The following is an 18,156-nucleotide window of genomic DNA, read 5'->3' on the forward strand; positions in this document are numbered from 1 at the left end:
GTGTTAATGTTTTCTTGCGGAGTCATTTATTTTATTGCGATAGCAATTATATGGACACTCCAAAGCAGATTTCTGCCGTCGTCGTCGCCGTCGTCGTCGCCGTCGCCGTCACCGTCGCCGTCACCGTCGCCGTGAGGTTCCGTATGACGTCAATGGAGATGAAATCGTCGCCGCGTGCCGCCGAACGCTGTATGTGAGAGTGAAAGGGCGCGAGGGACGCGCGCTTTCACGGGGAGTGAACGCACGGCGGAGAACAAACACGCGTTCTGCGCCGTGCTCCCTTAAGGGCTGCAGAAGTAGGCGTCTCTGTCTCTTTCCTCCTTTACAATCACCATATATGTAGAGCAAACGCGCCCTCTTCCGACGCGCGAAAGGCCGGGGAGGGGGGGGGGGGGAGGCGACATTTAGCTGCGGCACCAAGTGCCTATTTATATCAGAGGCTCCGGCAACAGTCACCAACGCCGCACGCATATTGTGCGAACGCGGGCAACACGCCGACAGCGTCAACAACAGTTCTGCGTGTTGCCGGTGCTGCTGCATGTCCAAGTTTACACAGCTGATTAAGCTACTATCATTACTCCGTATAGCTCTCTACAAATTTGCTATCGCAATTGATGCTTCGCCTTTAAGGTAAAACTGCGCCAACTTTTTTGCTGAGTCATGGGCATGACTAAGGCTTCTACCACCATCCCTTAGTGTTCACCTCATTTAGTACCCACTTGCGAACCCATTTCAGTGGTTTTTCAGTGTTAATCTTTTTTCTTTTTGCTGAGTCATTGTATTTTTGCTGACTATGACTTCTGCCTTCTTTCTTTAGCGTTTCCTTCACTTAGTAAGCACGCCACAACTCATTACGGTGGTTTTTAAGTGTTAATATTTTTTGCTGAGTCATTGTCATTTTTGCAAGGTCATGCTCATGACTATCACTTCAATCATCATCCTTTAGTGTTTTCTTCAATTATACCCACGTCAGAAATCATTTCAGTGGTTTCTGAGTGTGAATGTTTTTTCGCTGAGTCATTGTCATTTTTGCAGAGTCATGCTCATGTCTATGACTTCTGCCATCATCCTTTAGTGTATCCTTCACTTAGTAAGCACGTCAGAACTCGTTTCGGTGGTTTTTGAGTGTCCATGTTGTTGGCGCTCAAGCACTGTCACCGCCATCGTTTAGTGTTTCTTCTATTAGTACCCACGTCCTAACCCATTTAAGTTATTTTTTAGTGTTAATATATTTTTCTCTGGGTCAATGTCATTTTAGGGGGCTGTTTCATGACCTGCATGACACGCATGTCATGAAATTCGTGTCATGACCTATCATTTGTGTTCGTCATACACTGTTGTCATATTATGCCAGTTTTGGTACCTACCAAGGTAACGAAACGACCATAAGAGCACCAGAACGTAGGCAGCTGTTTCATGACCTACATGACGCACATGTCATGATATTCATGTGATGACCTATTATTTGTGTTCGTCATACACTCTTGTTATAGTATGCCAGTTTTAGTAAGTTAGCGATACGACCATGAGAGCACCAAGACCTAGGTGGCTAGATAGCAGTGGCGTAGCCAGAAATTTTGTTGGGGGGGGGGGGGTGCTCAGGTTGCAGCGCGGCCTCCTCCTTATAGAATTTGTCGAGGAATCAAATGCATGAAGCATAACTGCATTGCCAATGCCACTGTATATTAGATGCTGCAAACGAATTATTGAACGCTATGCACTGTCAAGTAAAATATGTATTTTTTCTTCACAGAATATATTCTTATGTCCCAAAAAATGTGGCAGAAGTAACTGATATCAATGCTTCCGCGTTTTTTCTGTCTATTTAATAAGTATAGAAAATATAGCACGAATTTTAGAACTATATCAGTTCGAAACCAGCAAAGCAGTGCATGAAGCTGATATGAAAAACGTAAAATCCATGAAATAAAAAAGTTGAGGACAAATATTTTGATGAATCTTTGTCATTCAAGAACCTTGTTTACATTTTTGTACATATGCAACGCCCAGGAAAAAAACTCAATGACGCTGTCCCTCGTTACAATAGATTGCGCAAGAGCAGCTGTAACTGGTCGTGTATTGTAATTACACCGAGATTATACTCTCAACAGTGAGTACAAATAAAAAGTAGGATTTCTGCAAAATATACATTAGAAATTCGAAGATAGAATGGAATATACAAATACGAAGATACAACTCGCTAAACGGCAAAAAAGAGTCGCTGGAAACAAAGTTCATGGCTTGTATAAACAAAACCTCGCAACGAGATATTTGAAAATACGTATAAGTCTCCAATAAATCGACGTATTTAAGCAGACGTCACTGCATATAATGCGTCAAACAAGACAAATAAACATGTTGCGAAGTCACAGATAGTAAACTTTGCGCACAGAAAGGCAGATGATCCAGGCAAGAACAAAACTATGATCTCAGAAATTGTGATACGTACTCGGGCCATGCGGCGGTCGCGACAGCGCCATATCGGTAGAATAATAGAAGAATAATGCAGAAATCAGTACGCAAATGTGTAATTTAACTGCCCGCACAGCGCCAACAATTATTCTGCACCCAAAATTAAAGGATGGTATTGCTTCGTTTAAAAAAAAAAGAAATAAAGGCAGCTAGTTAAAAAGAAAGAAAAGGACAAACGAAAGCCACAGATGAAGCGGCAAGTTGAACTACCCAATATCCGAGTGTGTTTTTGGCAAACGCCAGGTGGGCCGGGCTTTCAATGAGCAAGGTCGGTGAAAATTGCTTATTGATATCCTCGTAATTTTCATATTCGCATGACAATTTCGCTCATGATGCTAACTGCTAGAATAAACGGCTAAAATTTCTGTGGTTTTAAGAGCTAATCAACAGTCATACGTTTTCATAATTAAGAGCTTATGGACCTGAAGGAACACAGCTTTTTACTTGCATTGATTTTTGCTGCTTCGCTATCTAAAGGACAAATATCTCTCAGCGGGGAAGTTCAGCGAAGCGGTCAATGACTCCAGACACGTTGATGTCGACGTCTCTGTCGGTGTATATAGAAGCGCCAGCCTAACCATGCGTTCCACAGACATTGCAGAGCGCAAGTAGTTTTTTTTAGTAAACTCTTTTTAAAAGATATTCGCTCTGCACTGGCAGTGGTCACTAGAAGGGTGGCTAGAATCTGCAGCAGTATTTACACATTTACATAGAACCTGCAGTCGCAATGAGAGATGGGCATCTATTCCGCTGCTAAAACCTAAAATACTCCCTCAATGTCGTTGGCATACTTGTTTAGGTACCTTGCCCAAACAGTAGGCTGTTCAATTCCAGTGATGTCCGTCGTTTCGTCAGGAAGTATGGAGAAGCAGCCTGCTTTTGCATCTAGGCTTTCTTTGATAATTTCACCACAAATTTCTATAATTTGGTTTTGTGCATCTGGGCTTAAATAGGAGGCATTACTGAGGCAACTTTCCAAATGGCTCTTCAAATATGTATCTCCACAAACAGTTCGCATGCGAAGAAGCGCTCTGATAATACCTGTATTTTTAGCGGGGGCTGTGCTTAAATCCATAGGGCCACTGTCCTTGTGACCACGGAGAGCCAGACCTTGTCATCCGCAAAAAAAAAAAAAAAATTCATCAATAATAGTCCGTTTACTTTCTTCTGTTTTCTCATGTTTTACTTTGCCTGCCCTGGTCCAGCGGATCCATCACATTGGGCACGCTTCCTGAAAATGTTTGGAGAAAATTGTCAGCTGCTAGCTGACAGTCACGGTGATATTTAGTATTTACGTGTGTGTGGAAGATTGCGAGCACGTGCTTCCATTTATGGAACGGCTTGGACATGAGCGTTCCAGTGCGTGCATGTTGGGCCAAGTTTATAAGATGATGATGATTAAATTTTATTGGCGCAAGGGCTTCTAAGGCCAAAGAGCGCCAGGGCCTGTGTCTTGGTTTATGAAATTGTGAGTTTAAAACTATGATTTAAAATAAAGGCTGTAAAGAGGCCTACGCCTAAGACAGATGTCTATAGATATTAGTGCATCGATTTTAAAATAATTACTAAAACAAATATAAGATCTTAGCTGCGTTGCGTACCGGCACACATGTTTAATGATTATGGATAGTCCGAGTCCCTTGCAGTACAATTCTTGCTTACGCAAGAAGTGGGAGGGCTCAGACATAATTTAGTGCATCAGATTGTACCTCACCTGTGAGGCGCAATCTGACGGTTAGGATGGAATGAGATGCTGACTAGAAAATTAACTTGCGCAAGATAATTAAGCACTCTTTTAAAGTTAAAAAGTGCGTCATCTGATAAGAACATCGAGGGATGGGGTGGTATATGGTGTGTATAAAGTTCCTTAAAATGAGCGACTCTCTCTCGGTGAAATTCAGGACATTGAATAAGGACATGTAGAACAGTTAGGTTCTCGCCGCAGCGTGTGCACGTCGGTGGGTCAGTTGCAGTCAAGAGGTATTTATGTGTGCCATAAGTATGTCCTATTCGGAGTCGTGCCAGGGTGACTTCGGTGAGTCTATCAAGCTTCAGTTGGAAAGGTTTTGTTAACTGCGGTTTAAGCAGGTGCAGCTTATTTTCAGCTTCCTTGTCCCATTCAGCTTGCCAATGATTACGGAGCGCCTTTCGTACCGCAGGTTTCAGGTCTACACCAGGTACCGAGCCTACATCAATTGTGTCCCGATGAGCCGCTTCTCCATCATTTTTGTCCGCCGTTTCATTGCCTGCGATCCCAGAGTGGCCTGGCACCCAGCGTACGATAATGGCAAGGTTTAGTTTATAAGCTACATGAATGTAATTAAGGAGCTCGTTTAATACAGAGTTTCGGCTTGCTTTACCACAGGACAGGGCTGTGACAACGCTTAAAGAATCTGTATATATTATAGACTTTTGTATCTTGTGCTGTACTATGTACTCAACAGTGATCAGAATACCGTACGCTTCCACTGTAAAGATGCTGCTATGGTTATGCAAGGTTTTAGAGGTGGAGAAGTTTGGGCCATGCGCTGCACATGATACCGAGGTTGTAGACTTTGAAGCATCAGTGAAAAATGCCACAGATCTATACTTGTCTTCAAGGGCCATAAAATGTTGCTGGATGTGGGCACTTGGACAGCTCTTTTTGTTAAGCTCTTTAAAGGACAAGTCACAGGTGACTGGACATTGCTCCCAAGGTGGGATAAGTTCAGCGTAGTCAGTTTCCTGCAGATCTGTGAAAACTATTGCAAGTTTTTCCGCAACAGACCTCACTGCTAACGGGAACGGCGGGGCGTGTGAAGGCCGGTTTAAATACAACTGGTTTGTAGATTGGTCATTTATGAGTGCTTTGCATGGATGTTGTTTTAGCGACATGGTTTTTATTGCATAGGTGACTCCAAGATATGTACGCTGATAAACCAGTGGCCACTGATCCGACTCTGCATACAGACTTTGGACAGGACTGGTACGAAAGGCACCAAGTGCTAGGCGGATACCTAAGTGATAGACAGGATCGAGTAGCTTAAGGGTTGTCTTTGAAGCTGACTGGTAAACGATACATCCATAGTCTATGCGAGACAACACAAGGCTTTTAAAAAGGGATAGGAGACAATACCTATCTGTTCCCCACGATTGGTGAGATAAAATCTTTAAAATGTTCATAGTTTTAAGGCATTTCAGCTTCAACTGTTTTATATGTTGGATAAAGGTGAGCTTAGCATCAAGGATTACACCTAAAAATTTGTGTTCTTTCGCAACGATCAGGCTTTTCCCATTCATCGATATGCATGTGTCAGGACATACCCCTCTTCGTCTGGAGAAAAGCACACAAGTAGTCTTTTCTGCATTGAACCGAAACCCATTCTCATCTGCCCATTTGGCGAGCCGATTAACACTTAACTGAATCTGCCGTTCACATATGGAAAGGTTGCAAGATTTAAAGCTGATTTGGATGTCGTCCACATAGACAGAATAAGATATCGTGGGTGGTATGACAGAGCGGAGCGAGTTCATTTTAATTATAAAAAGTGTGCAACTTAGCACTCCTCCCTGTGGTACACCGTTTTCTTGAACAAAAGTGCGCGATAGTACACTGCCAATTCTTACGCGGAACTTCCTTTCGGATAGGTAATTTTGCAGAATGTTCAGCATACTGCCACAAATTCCATAGGACGACAGGTCTTGCAGAATACCGTATCGCCAGGCAGTATCATATGCCTTCTCAAGATCAAAGAATACAGATAGACAGTATTGGCTGCGTACAAATGCATCACGTATATTTGACTCAAGGAGAACAAGATTATCGGTTGTAGACCTCGCCCTTCGGAAGCCAGATTGGTGAGGGTCCAATATACCATTATATTCCAAAAAGTAGACGAGGCGGCGGTTAATCATTTTTTCAAAAACCTTAAGTAAACAGCTAGTGAGTGCAATTGGTCTGTAACTGTTAACTAAGGAGGGGTCTTTGCCATGTTTGAGTATTGAATTTGCAGAACACGCTGCTAGAGCGTTTTTCCCGAAGTACGATCACGCGTCACCTGTAAACTGCCCTGAAATTGATGAGTCTGATGAATCCGAAATATCCAGCCCTTTCAGCATGGCCGAACTAATAGCGGCGATTGAATCTTCGAAGAAACGCACAACACCTGGACCCGATGGTATTCCTTATGAGGTTTTCAAGAACATGGAAGGAGCAGCTCTCGACGCACTTCTTCAGGCTATTAATAAAGTCTGGGAGACTGGAAACGTTCCACCTGACTGGAAGCATTCAATTGTTGTCCCGATCCCGAAACCAGGAAAGTCTCCAAATAACTTGCAGTCTTTACGCCCAATTTCGCTAACCTCAACTGTCTGCAAGCTCGCTGAAAAGATGCTGGCCACACGTGTTTCCTGGTGGCTTGAACGCCATGATAAATATCATCCTGCTCAAATTGGCTTCCGTTCTTACTTGGGAACTGAAGACGCTCTTTCTATCTTATCAGACGATGTTTTACAGATTTCACCGCACAGCCACGCTGTGCGCACGGTAGTAGCAACTGACATAACGAAAGCTTATGACAATATAGACCATGAAATCATTATTGCCAACCTCATCGACCTGGGACTTCCACCGCGGGTCCTAAGATTTATCTACTCATTTCTTCAGAATCGCACATTTGCGATTAGAGTAGATGGGAGGCAAGAAGGATACTTCACATCGAACAGAGGAGTCCCACAAGGTTCGGTTTTAGCTCCTCTTCTCTTCAACATTGCTCTAATACCTCTAGCCTGGCAACTACACCAGATTCCAGACGTGAAGTTTTTAATCTATGCGGATGACGTCACTTTGTGGTCCGCACATGAAGATGTATCTCGACAAACTCAACAGCTTCAAGAAGCCCTTGATGTTCTGCACAACTACGCTCGGAAAGCAGGGTTGGACATTTCCGCCCAAAAATCAAGCTATGTTGTGGTGGCCAACAAGAAAGGACGCACAAGAATCACGCAGCGCCCCTTTACATTTAAACTCGGCGCAGTGACAATCCCTGAGGCTTCGGAGGTCCGCATACTGGGTCTCGATATTCACCATTCCGGCGGTGGTGCACACTGGCTCCGTAAAATCAGACAGACTTCGACAAAAACACTTCACCTTATTCGTCGCATTGCAGCAAAAGCAGCTGGAGCTCGTACTGACGTAGCTCGACGGCTGGTACGTGCAGTCTTGCAGCCACGAATTTTATATCAGGCACAATTTCAACGGCTAACTTTGGCACAGTTGGCACAGTTAGAAACGATTAATCGCGATGCTATGCGCACAATAACAGCACTACCACGCATCACTCCGATACCAACGTTACAGGAACATGCCCAGCTCAACACAATTGCAGAGCTAATTTCGCAACGTGAAAAATCACGTGAAATAAAAAAGCAACTTGTTCCGGCTGTCGCTGCTTTACATGCTCATTTTCAACGCGGCTCTCGTATTGACAATCAGCCCTATCCAATGCCTCCCTGGGAATTCACCAGCATCACAACTAATAAGCCAACGAAGTTACGACGCAGCGATACAACAGGTATTATTGACGACCACAATATCATCGATGCATCATGCGCTGACACCTGCAAAGTCTATACGGATGCTGCTATTCTCCCAGATGGCGGGAGGACATCATTCCTCAGTACAACGCATAATTTCATCAGCGGCCACCAGCGCTATTTATCTACGGAAGCCAGCGCTCTAGTAATGGAACTTCAAGCCATCCACGACGCTGTGCAAGATGCGACATCTAAGCTGCCTACCATCAAACAACTAGATATCTTCACTGATTCTTTAGCGGCTATTCAGGAACTGAAGAAGGTTGACAAGGCGATGGAAATCTGCGAGACAATACACACGATGAATAGAAAAACAGCTACCTGCGTCAAGGTACACTGGATTCAAGGCCATGCAGCGAACCCTCACAACATTGCTGCTGACCAGCAGGCACACTGCCCTCCTAATCCAGATCTTCCATCTATTCCCCTCCCCCCTCAACCCCTTAACTCGCTCCGAGCCCGTAAAAATTTTCTCCGGCAGGACACACGCGCTCTTATCCCCCCGTGTGTCTGCTCCCTCCCCCTTCACCTTACTAGGGCGGAGGAAGTTTTGCTTAGGAGGCTTCGGGCCGGGGTGGCCCTTACACCGGCTGTGATCTCAAGGTGGAACTGGTCGCATTTACCACTTGGTGCTACGTGTCCATACTGCTCCGTCCCTGTGATGGAAGCAGATGCATACCATCTAATATGGACATGTACTGGTTTACAATCGGAACGCTCGCGTCTCCTACTGCAAGCCGGCCTCCGCTACAGTGTGACAACCAGCTATGACCGCTGGATACATGATAACAGATTCCACAAAACACTGCTTCAATTCATACACAACACAGGCCTCACAGCACACATATAATACACATATACACATCAAGAATTATGCCTTAACGGCAAGTCTTTATCGCAATAAAAAAAAAAGAGTATTGGTAGGACTATTGCCTCTTTCCAAGATGAAGGAATATGACCAGTTGCGAAAGTCTTATTGTAAAGACCTAAGATACAGTTTAGGGTCTCATCAGGCAGATTGTTTATTATTTCATATGTTATTCTGTCGGAACCTGGAGCCGAGCTGCCACAAGAGCCTAGGGCAAGCTTGAGTTCATGGAATGTTAATGGTTTGTTGTAACCTTCTGATGACGACTTGTTTGGACGCAGAGGAATACTTTCAGCTAATCTTTTATGGTGTAAGAACTTTTCGGTATAATTTTCTGAGCTTGATACCCTCTCAAAGTGCTCACCGAGTGTGTTTGCTTGGACTTCTATTGTATCACCAGAGCCAGTGACGAGAGGAAAAGAATTTGGACAATGTCCTTTTAGTTTACGCACCCTATTATAAACTTTGCTCGCATCCGTGTACGAGTTTATTGATGATACGTAACGTGTCCAGCTTTCTCTTTTAGATATTCGCGGATACGGCGGCCATTCGCTTTGCACCGCTTAAAGTTTATTAGATTTTTAGTTGTTGGGTAGCGCGAAAATCTGCTCCATGCTTTGTTCTGGTGTTTCTTTGCAATTTCGCACTCTTTGTTCCACCACGGTTTTGGATTGACTTTATTTGTGCACGACTCAGGTATGGAGTTTTGAGCAGAACAGAGGATATGTTCAGTGATGTAGCTGGTCAGTTCCTCTACACCTAGGTGGTCCACATCTTCCAGGCACAGTGTACATAGGGTTTTAAATTTTGACCAATCTGCACTATGAAGTCTCCATTTTTTGGGGTAAGCTGGTCCATCGTGCCACTTTGTTGTTTCTAAGAGTGTTGGGAAGTGATCGCTCCCATATGGATTACGAATAACTCTCCATTCCAGGTATGGAAGAAGTGATGCTGACCCTATGGCTAAATCTATACATGAATATGTGTTGTGTGTAGAACTGTAAAAAGTTGGCTCTGCCTTGTTAAACAGACAGGCTCCAGATGAAAGAAGGAACATTTCTATTGCCCGTCCTCTCGCATCACATCTTGAATCACCCCAGAATGCGCTGTGAGCATTAAAATCTCCGATTACTATATAGGGTTCAGGAAGCTGGTCAATCAGCTTTTCGAATTCTGCTGTATTAAACCGTTCATCAGGCGATATATATATGGAACAAACAGTTATGAGTTGGTTGAACAATATAGCCCGAACAGCCACTGCCTCGAATGAAGTCTGGAGCGAAACATGCTGGCATGCTACTGACTTTTGGGCTATAATTGCCACACCGCCTGAAGAAGAATTACCATTATTTCGGTCTTTACGGAAAACTGTGTATTGTCTTAGGAAGTTCTTGTGTGTGGACTTTAAATGTGTTTCTTGAACACAGAACAGTCGTGGCTGATATTCCTTTAGTAGATCTTTGACATCATCTAGATTGTGAAAGAGGCCTCTGGCATTCCACTGAATTATTTGTGTAGCCATATTAAGGAAGAGTTGTGTTGTCTGTGTTCAAGAGCACGTGGTAAGGATAGATAAATATGTGTATAAGGACGGTAACCGTTTAGGTTACCGGTCCCTTTCCCGGCGCAGTTACAGGAAGTTTATCCTTCTTAGCGCGCTCCAGAGAGCGCTGTTCTTTTGGCGTCGATGACGCCGGGGTTCTTGGATCGACCTCCATAACCTTCTCTGAGGCACTGGAGGATCGAGAACTAGGCGCTGAAACTCGCGTCTCAGGCCGTGGAGTTCGGTTTAGCTTTGGGACCTGCGGAACTGAGGTCTGCAGGCCCACCTTCGATGATGATGATGGAGCAGCACTTGCTGCTGCCATCAGGGGAGCAGGCGGAGTGATTACCGGACCACTGACAGTGACCGCGGTAGACTCCCGAGGCATTTGTGACGCTGCCCCCCGTCGCGCCACCTCGGAAAAGCTGGTGTGATCTAAGTATGAAAGCCGTTTCCTTGCTTCGTGAAATGTTATATTTTCTTTGACCTTCAATGCAATGATTTCTTTTTCTTTCTTCCATTTAGGGCACGTCCTAGAGTAGGCTGGATGGCTTCCGTCACAGTTCACACAATGTGGAGATGAGTCGCAAGTGTCTGATGGATGATCATTCGAGCTGCATTTTGCGCAAGTCTGTCTTCCTCGACAAGTCTGAGATCCGTGCCCATACCTCTGGCACTTAAAGCACCGTCGAGGATTTGGGATGTACGGCCTCACACGTACTTTGACGTAGCCTGCATCTAGCGTACTAGGGAGCACACTGGTTCCAAAGGTTAGTACAATGTGTTTTGTTCGAAGTTGTTCATTATTCCTGCGGATTAGGATTCTCTGTACTTTAATGACATTTTGGTCCTGAAAACCTTCAAGCAGCTCTTCATCACTAAGGTCCAAGAAGTCGTCTTCTGAAATTACTCCACGGCTCGTGTTCATGGTTCGATGTGCCGACACAGTGACTGCTACATCGCCAATGCATTTCAAGTCATTCAATTTCTCAAATTGTGTTTTGTCCTTTAATTCAAGGAGCAGGTCTCCATTGGTCATCTTTGTGGCTTTGTAGCCCAGTCCTATCGTGTTTGCAAAGCATTTCGCCACCATAAAAGGGGAGAATTTTCGCACGCTCGTGTTGCCTTCACTGTGGATTACATGGTACTTAGGAAAGTGTTCTTCATTGTTTTTCAAAAAAAATTGAAAAGTTGCCTCGGTGCGCCCTCTTTTCAGAGGGCGATCAAAAGAAAGCGGTTTACGGGAGGCCATAATATAGGATCATGAGTTCGGCAGCAGCGCCAACCGCCCACCACCGAGCCCAACATGGGGACGGAGCAAATCTTGCGAGCAAGACAAGCCCTCGCCAGTTGTACGGTGCTACTATAACCCAATCTGGAGTACCCAAGGTTGGCCACCCGCACAAGGTTAACCCTCGCTGCCTGGAAAGTCGGAAGTAAATAGAAGAGAGGAGAAGACAGGAAAGATTGAAAGAAAGAGGGAAAGACGCAGATTGGAGAGGGGGACAGGAAGAGGCAACTACCGATTTCCCCCGGGCGGGTCAGTCCGGGGGTGCCGTCTACGTGAAGCCGAGGCCAAAGGTGTGTGTTGCCTCCGCTGAGGGGCCATAAAGGTCCAAGCACTCAGCATTGGCTCAACTCCCAGGATCCTCTTTTCCCCGGACACGGTTAAGCCGCGCACGGTTAGACGCGGGAGGGTCCGACCCTCGTGTGCTCGGGTCCGTGGTGTCGCAACACACCAAACGCCTGCTGACGCAGACGCCCCTGCGGGGGGGCCAAGTTTATAAGAACATTAACCCCATAAAGTTCCGGAATTGAAAATCATTTAAAGCACTCCTTTGGAAATGTCAGTGCATCTTTCGCGTCAAAATTTATGAGAACTTTAAACCCATAAATTTGTCGTAATTGAAATTCGTGCGCTCCGTAGATTCCTCGGCCGCTGCGAGATGCCGCAACGCGCGCGCTCGCTATCATAAAGCCCTTGAAAGCTTGTGCTCGGATGGGGCTCCTTGCGTTACGTGACGACAGGTGCAAGGGCGTTGCCACGAAATCCAGCCCCAGTTGGCAATGTTCGTGCCGAAATGTCTTTTCGAGCGTGAAAACGATATTGTAGACAAAATCCAGAATGATTCCCGGCGTCGGTGGTAGTTTTGGTTGGCGGTGCATGCCAGCACGAAAACATTTCGGGGGGGGGGGGGGGGTCTGAAGCCCCATCAGCACCCCCCCCCCTGGCTACGCCCCTGCTAGATAGATAGATAGATAGACTGAAAGATCGACCGATCGATATATACTGTGAAAGTTCCAAATGTTCGCCAAGAAATGCTTCGCATTGAAAATGGGATGCGAACGGAGCCCGATAACGCTTTTGCTTAAGCGTTCTCCAAATTTTTTGAACGGCGCTACCGCGCACCCAAGTATTGAATAATAAACATGCCAAAGAATAATAAACATGCCAAACAAATTACTTCCGCTACGCAAGTTTGCCTGATCACGTTCCTGACCGTCAACAATGCGCGAATGGAGGGCTACTGGAAGAGCAAGCAGCGTAGTCGTATATCGCCAAACGAGCGACGCTAGTTCAAGCCCTAAAGTTTCGACATGCATACAGCACCAGCTGTGAAAAGCCTGTCATAAATAATTAACTCTCCTTAACGTTTAAAATTAAATTAGGGGTTTTCACGTGCCAGAACCATGATCTGATTAGTAGGCACGCCATAGTGGGGATATTCGGAATAATATGGACCACCTGGGGTTTCTTAACACACTCCTAAATCTAAGACAGGCGTTTACACATTTCGCCGCCATCGAATCTCCTTAATGCCCCTGTGCAGGGACACTAACTTTCCCGAATGCATTCCACGGACCATAGACGACTGCAATATAATTAGGAATTATATTTCTCTGTGTATCACTATATCTCGCATGCCTGTCAGGATCACGGAGAAAAACACGAAAACGCAAGAAATAGTCATTCACAATGTTGAAAAAGCATTGTTTTATCGGTGACATTATATGTGTCAGCGTTTGACGCAATCGCAAGCTCGCAATATACCTTTCGAGCGCGTCGCGCAAACGTAATATGCCCATACAACGGACATTTCAGGGTAACAATTATCAGAAATAAGGTGCTTTCATGCGGTACTCACCTTTTTTGACGGCGAAACGCAGGCATCGACGAGGCAGGAGCCGCTTTCCCAGTCAAAGAAGCGACGCGGCGTAGTCCGAGTGCACGGTGCAAGAATATTACATCGTGTCCGAGGGTCAACAAGGGTCGTTGGTAAACGCATTGAAAACACAAAATGGAGCGCTTACTCTGCCAGTGTTCTAAATTAAAGGCGCAAAGTAACTTGCCCTAACGTGCCCGAGCAACCGGCGCGGCTTCTCGGCGTTGAAGATGTGAAAGGATGAAAGATTGGAAGGGCAGGTTGGGGAGAAAACGGCAGAGCGAGGGCAGGCTCACGCAACCAATTAAGCGCCCTCTCTCAAGGCATTCGGCCACGTGATAGTTGAAGGCGTCGAGAGAGAAAGAGGGAGAGGAGCGTTTATGAAGAGAAAGAAACGCTATGCAGCCAGTGCCGTCGGGCATGGGGGAAGGCAGAAAATTCCAATCTCATCCTGTCTGCTAGTTCACAATGTCTGCTAGTCACGGTGCCGTTAGCACGGAAGAAGAAACTCCAGAAACGTGCTCGAGCAGCGTGACCGCTCTGAAATGCACAACGCCTGCTGCGTTTGAACTCGGGAACTCCCGTATAGATACATGGCAATGGTGAAATCGTTTTTCTCGGCAATGGCTACAACGATTTCGATGACGTTTGTTGCATTTAATATAAAATTTAAGATCAAGTAAGTGCGGGAAGCAGATGTTCATTTAATGCCGTCACTGTAATTCGAAAGTGTCGAAAATTGCAAAGTATGAAGTTTACAACTTTGTGACAAAGCAATACTAAACAATATCAGAATTTTGTAGACTGCACTTAATAACACATTTAAAGCTGACTAAATAAATGCAGTATACGCGGCCCTGAAAGATACCGCTAATTTGCGAATGGATTTTATTTTTTACTTTTGCAAAACCCTTGTAAACGTTATAAGTTCCCATGGACTGCACACTGATTTCGACAGCAGATTTTTCCGCTTTAAGTGCTCTAATCTAGGTAGACGCTAGCATTATACCCCCCCCCCTCCACCCCCACCCCCCGCCATGTATCGGCTGCATAGGGCTGTACTGAGCTGCTGACCAACCGCGCTCAGTCCTGGCAGCTGCAATATCGGTCCTGGTGTAGAGTTGCAAATTTGTTAACTTCGCGCTTCTATTTATTGTGACAAATATTCCAAGTAAATATAAAAAGCAGCGTTATTCAAAACATTTCAAATACGTCGCAAATAAACATTGCAGTATTAAATTTTCTGGAAATGCTTACTATAATATGCGATGCACTTCTAATATCGCCGAGCTGTAGCAAATAATTGGGCAAAACGAACATGTTCAGATGAAATGCATGATATGCTGCTCTCCCCGCATAGTGCACATGAATGTTTACAGCACCCATTTTTAGCTGTAGCTTTTGTGCGTACATAGCTATTTAATTTGAAAGAGCGAATAAATGAAGGATTCAGTCTCACAACTTGGGAGTACATGATGGTGAAAAGCGTAATAAATTAGGAATGGATCGACTTTTTATCAAGTTTTTATTACTTAATTGAAGCACTGACAGAGCAATCGTGATGCAGCTTAATGTGCAGATTTAGGTAGAAGCGAAAAACTGCCAAATACCTCGCTGGCGTGGAGGCTGAGCCGGCACTTTCAGAAAAACGCCGATTGCGACTGCCTGCAGAAAGCGGGACACGTAGAAACCCGAGTTACTGCGCGTGATCTTCTGCCACAAAAAAAGTCGCACTTTAAGCATCGCTTGCGATAGCAAATCAGCAGAGAGCCATACGAAATACGGATAGTACTTTTGTCGGCCGTATCGACTTGTAAACATTCACTTGCTAACTAAATTAACAAGTACCGTGTCAGCCCCGCAGGGGCGTCTGCGTGAGCAGGCGTTTGGTGTGTTGCGACACCACGTACCCGAGCACATGAGGGTTGGACCCTCCCGCGTGTCGCCGTGCGTGGCTTAGCCGTGTCCGGGGAAAAGGGGATCCTGGGGGTTGAGCCGAAGCCGGGCGTTTGGACCTTTACGGCCCCTCGGCAGAGGCAACACACCTCTTCGGCCTCTGCTTCACGTAGACGGCCCCCCTGGGCTGACCCACCCAGGGGAAACCGGCTGGTCGCCTTTTCCTATCCCCCTCTCTGCCCTTTTTCTTTCCTATCTCCTTTCTTTACTGTCCTGTCTCCTATTCTCTTCTGTTACTTCCACGTTTTCATAGGCGGCTCGGGTTAACCTTGTGTATGTGCCCTCTCTTGGGTATCTTATATTGGGTTATAGCAGCAATGCACGGCTGGCGTCTGCAGCCTTACACCTTAAGTGCTGCAGCGTCCCCTAGTTGGGCTCCGTGGTGGGTGGCCGCCATTGCCGCCGAAATAAACCGAACTAATATGGGAACACCTGCATTTCCCCGTCTACTTGATCGTCACCCTCACAAGAGGGGGCGCACCGATGAAATATTAAACCTATTCAGACCGAAAGAAATATTTCCCCGATTCCAAGTTGTGCACAGTGAGAAAACTGAAAAACCAGCTCGAACCATATCCCCTTTTCTTGTTGCGAAAGGCTTGACTGACGCCCTTGGCCCAGGTTACAAGGTCACCAAAATGGCGAGCGGGGACCTCCTGCTTGAGATCCGTGACAAAGCGCAGCACAATAAATTGAACAAGCTTGTGGCAGTTGGAGACATACCTGTTACCGTCTCACCTCATCGGTCTATGAACACAGCACGTGGAGTAGTGTCTGATGCAGATCTAATCGACTTGTTTGAAACCGAACTATTGGAAGGCTGGAAAGAACAAAACGTAACAAACGTACAGCGCATCATTATCAGAAGAGAAAATAAGGAAATTCCCACTAAACACCTGATCCTGACTTTTGCCACTTGCGATCTGCCAGAAACCATAGAAACCGGATACACAAAGTTAGCTGTCAGGCCATACATCCCCAATCCCAGAAGATGCTTCCAATGTCAAAGATTTGGCCACGGCTCGCAGAGCTGCCGTGGTAGACTCACATGTGCGAAATGTGGAACGCAAGGTCATTCCTCAGACAACTGTGAAGCGACACCTCACTGTGTAAACTGTGATGGTGAGCATCCAGCTTACTCCCGGTCTTGTCCGAACTGGAAAAAAGAAAAAGAAATTATCACTCTCAAAGTTCGTGAGAACATCTCCTTCAAGGAAGCACGTAAAAGGTGCTTGCCATTCCACAGCACAACATATGCCGAGGCGACGCGTCAGGGGGCAACGTCGCACCGGCTTCCGCCACCTGCCCGGCCCGCGCGCAGCGAGCCGCCGGCTGTGGCAGCCGCCCCTATGGTGGGAGCAGCCAAGGCTGCCTTGCCATCACCGAACTTGGCCACACCAGTGGCCCCTGCTAGCTCTGGCAGCAGCCAGGATAGCACGGAGGCTAAGGAGGTACCGTCAACCTCGGCACTGGTGGGGACAAAGGCTTCGTCTTCCGAGGCGAAGCCAAACCGACGTACACATCGCTCGTTAGAGCGAGTGTCCAACGCCTCGCAAGAGGCAATGGACACAACTTCTCAGACGGCACACGGAGTGCCTAGGGAGAGGCGACTCTCCCAAGAACGCTCCAAAAAAGACAAGACACCAGTTACAGCGCCTGTAAAAGGCTCTGTAAAATAATAGGCTGTACACACCCCTTGAAACACACAGCACCTTTTATTTTCCTCCAACATGAATAAAATAATGCAGTGGAATGTTAGGGGACTAATCCACAACCTAGACGATATCCAAGAACTTCTCAGTAAATTTAATCCAAAGGTGCTGTGTGTTCAAGAAACACATCTAAACTCAGGAAACACCAACTTCCTACGTCAGAATATTGTTTTCCGAAAAGATCGCGAGGATTCTGCCGCATCATCTGGTGGTATGGCCATCATACTCGACAGAAGTGTAGCCTGTCAGCAACTTCCACTTAATACGGCACTTGAGGCGGTAGCCGTTCGTGCTGTACTTCTGGGTAAACTCGTTACCATTTGCTCCCTCTACATACCCCCACATTATCCTTTACACAAGCATGAATTTCAGTCACTTATAGATGAATTACCAGAACCTTACCTCGTTCTTGGTGATTTCAATGCACACAGCAGCTTGTGGGGCGACACGCGTATCGATGCGCGAGGACGCCTAATCGAACAATTTCTTTTCTCCTCTGGTGCGTGTCTCCTGAATAAGAAGGAACCCACCTACTACAATCTCGCAAACAAAACGTTTTCTTCCATTGATCTCAGTGTAGCTTCCCCGTCTATATTTGCTGAACTTAAATGGGAAGTTATAAAAAATCCTTACGGGAGTGACCAGTTCCTGATACTGCTGAGATCACCACTACAAAACGAACCTCCACCACAGGCACCCCGCTGGAAGTTGGATATAGCAGATTGGGACAAATTCCAAAGTCTTACAAGTAGTATCTCGTGGTCTGAAATATCTTCGCTGGGAATTGATGCCGCTGTCGAGTATTTTACATGTTTTATAATTGATGCCGCTTCTGAATGTATAACTGAAATAAGTGGTGCGACCTGC

This window comes from Dermacentor silvarum, chromosome 7, assembly GCF_013339745.2.
Source record: "Dermacentor silvarum isolate Dsil-2018 chromosome 7, BIME_Dsil_1.4, whole genome shotgun sequence".
In the NCBI taxonomy this organism is placed as follows: Eukaryota; Metazoa; Arthropoda; class Arachnida; order Ixodida; family Ixodidae; genus Dermacentor; species Dermacentor silvarum.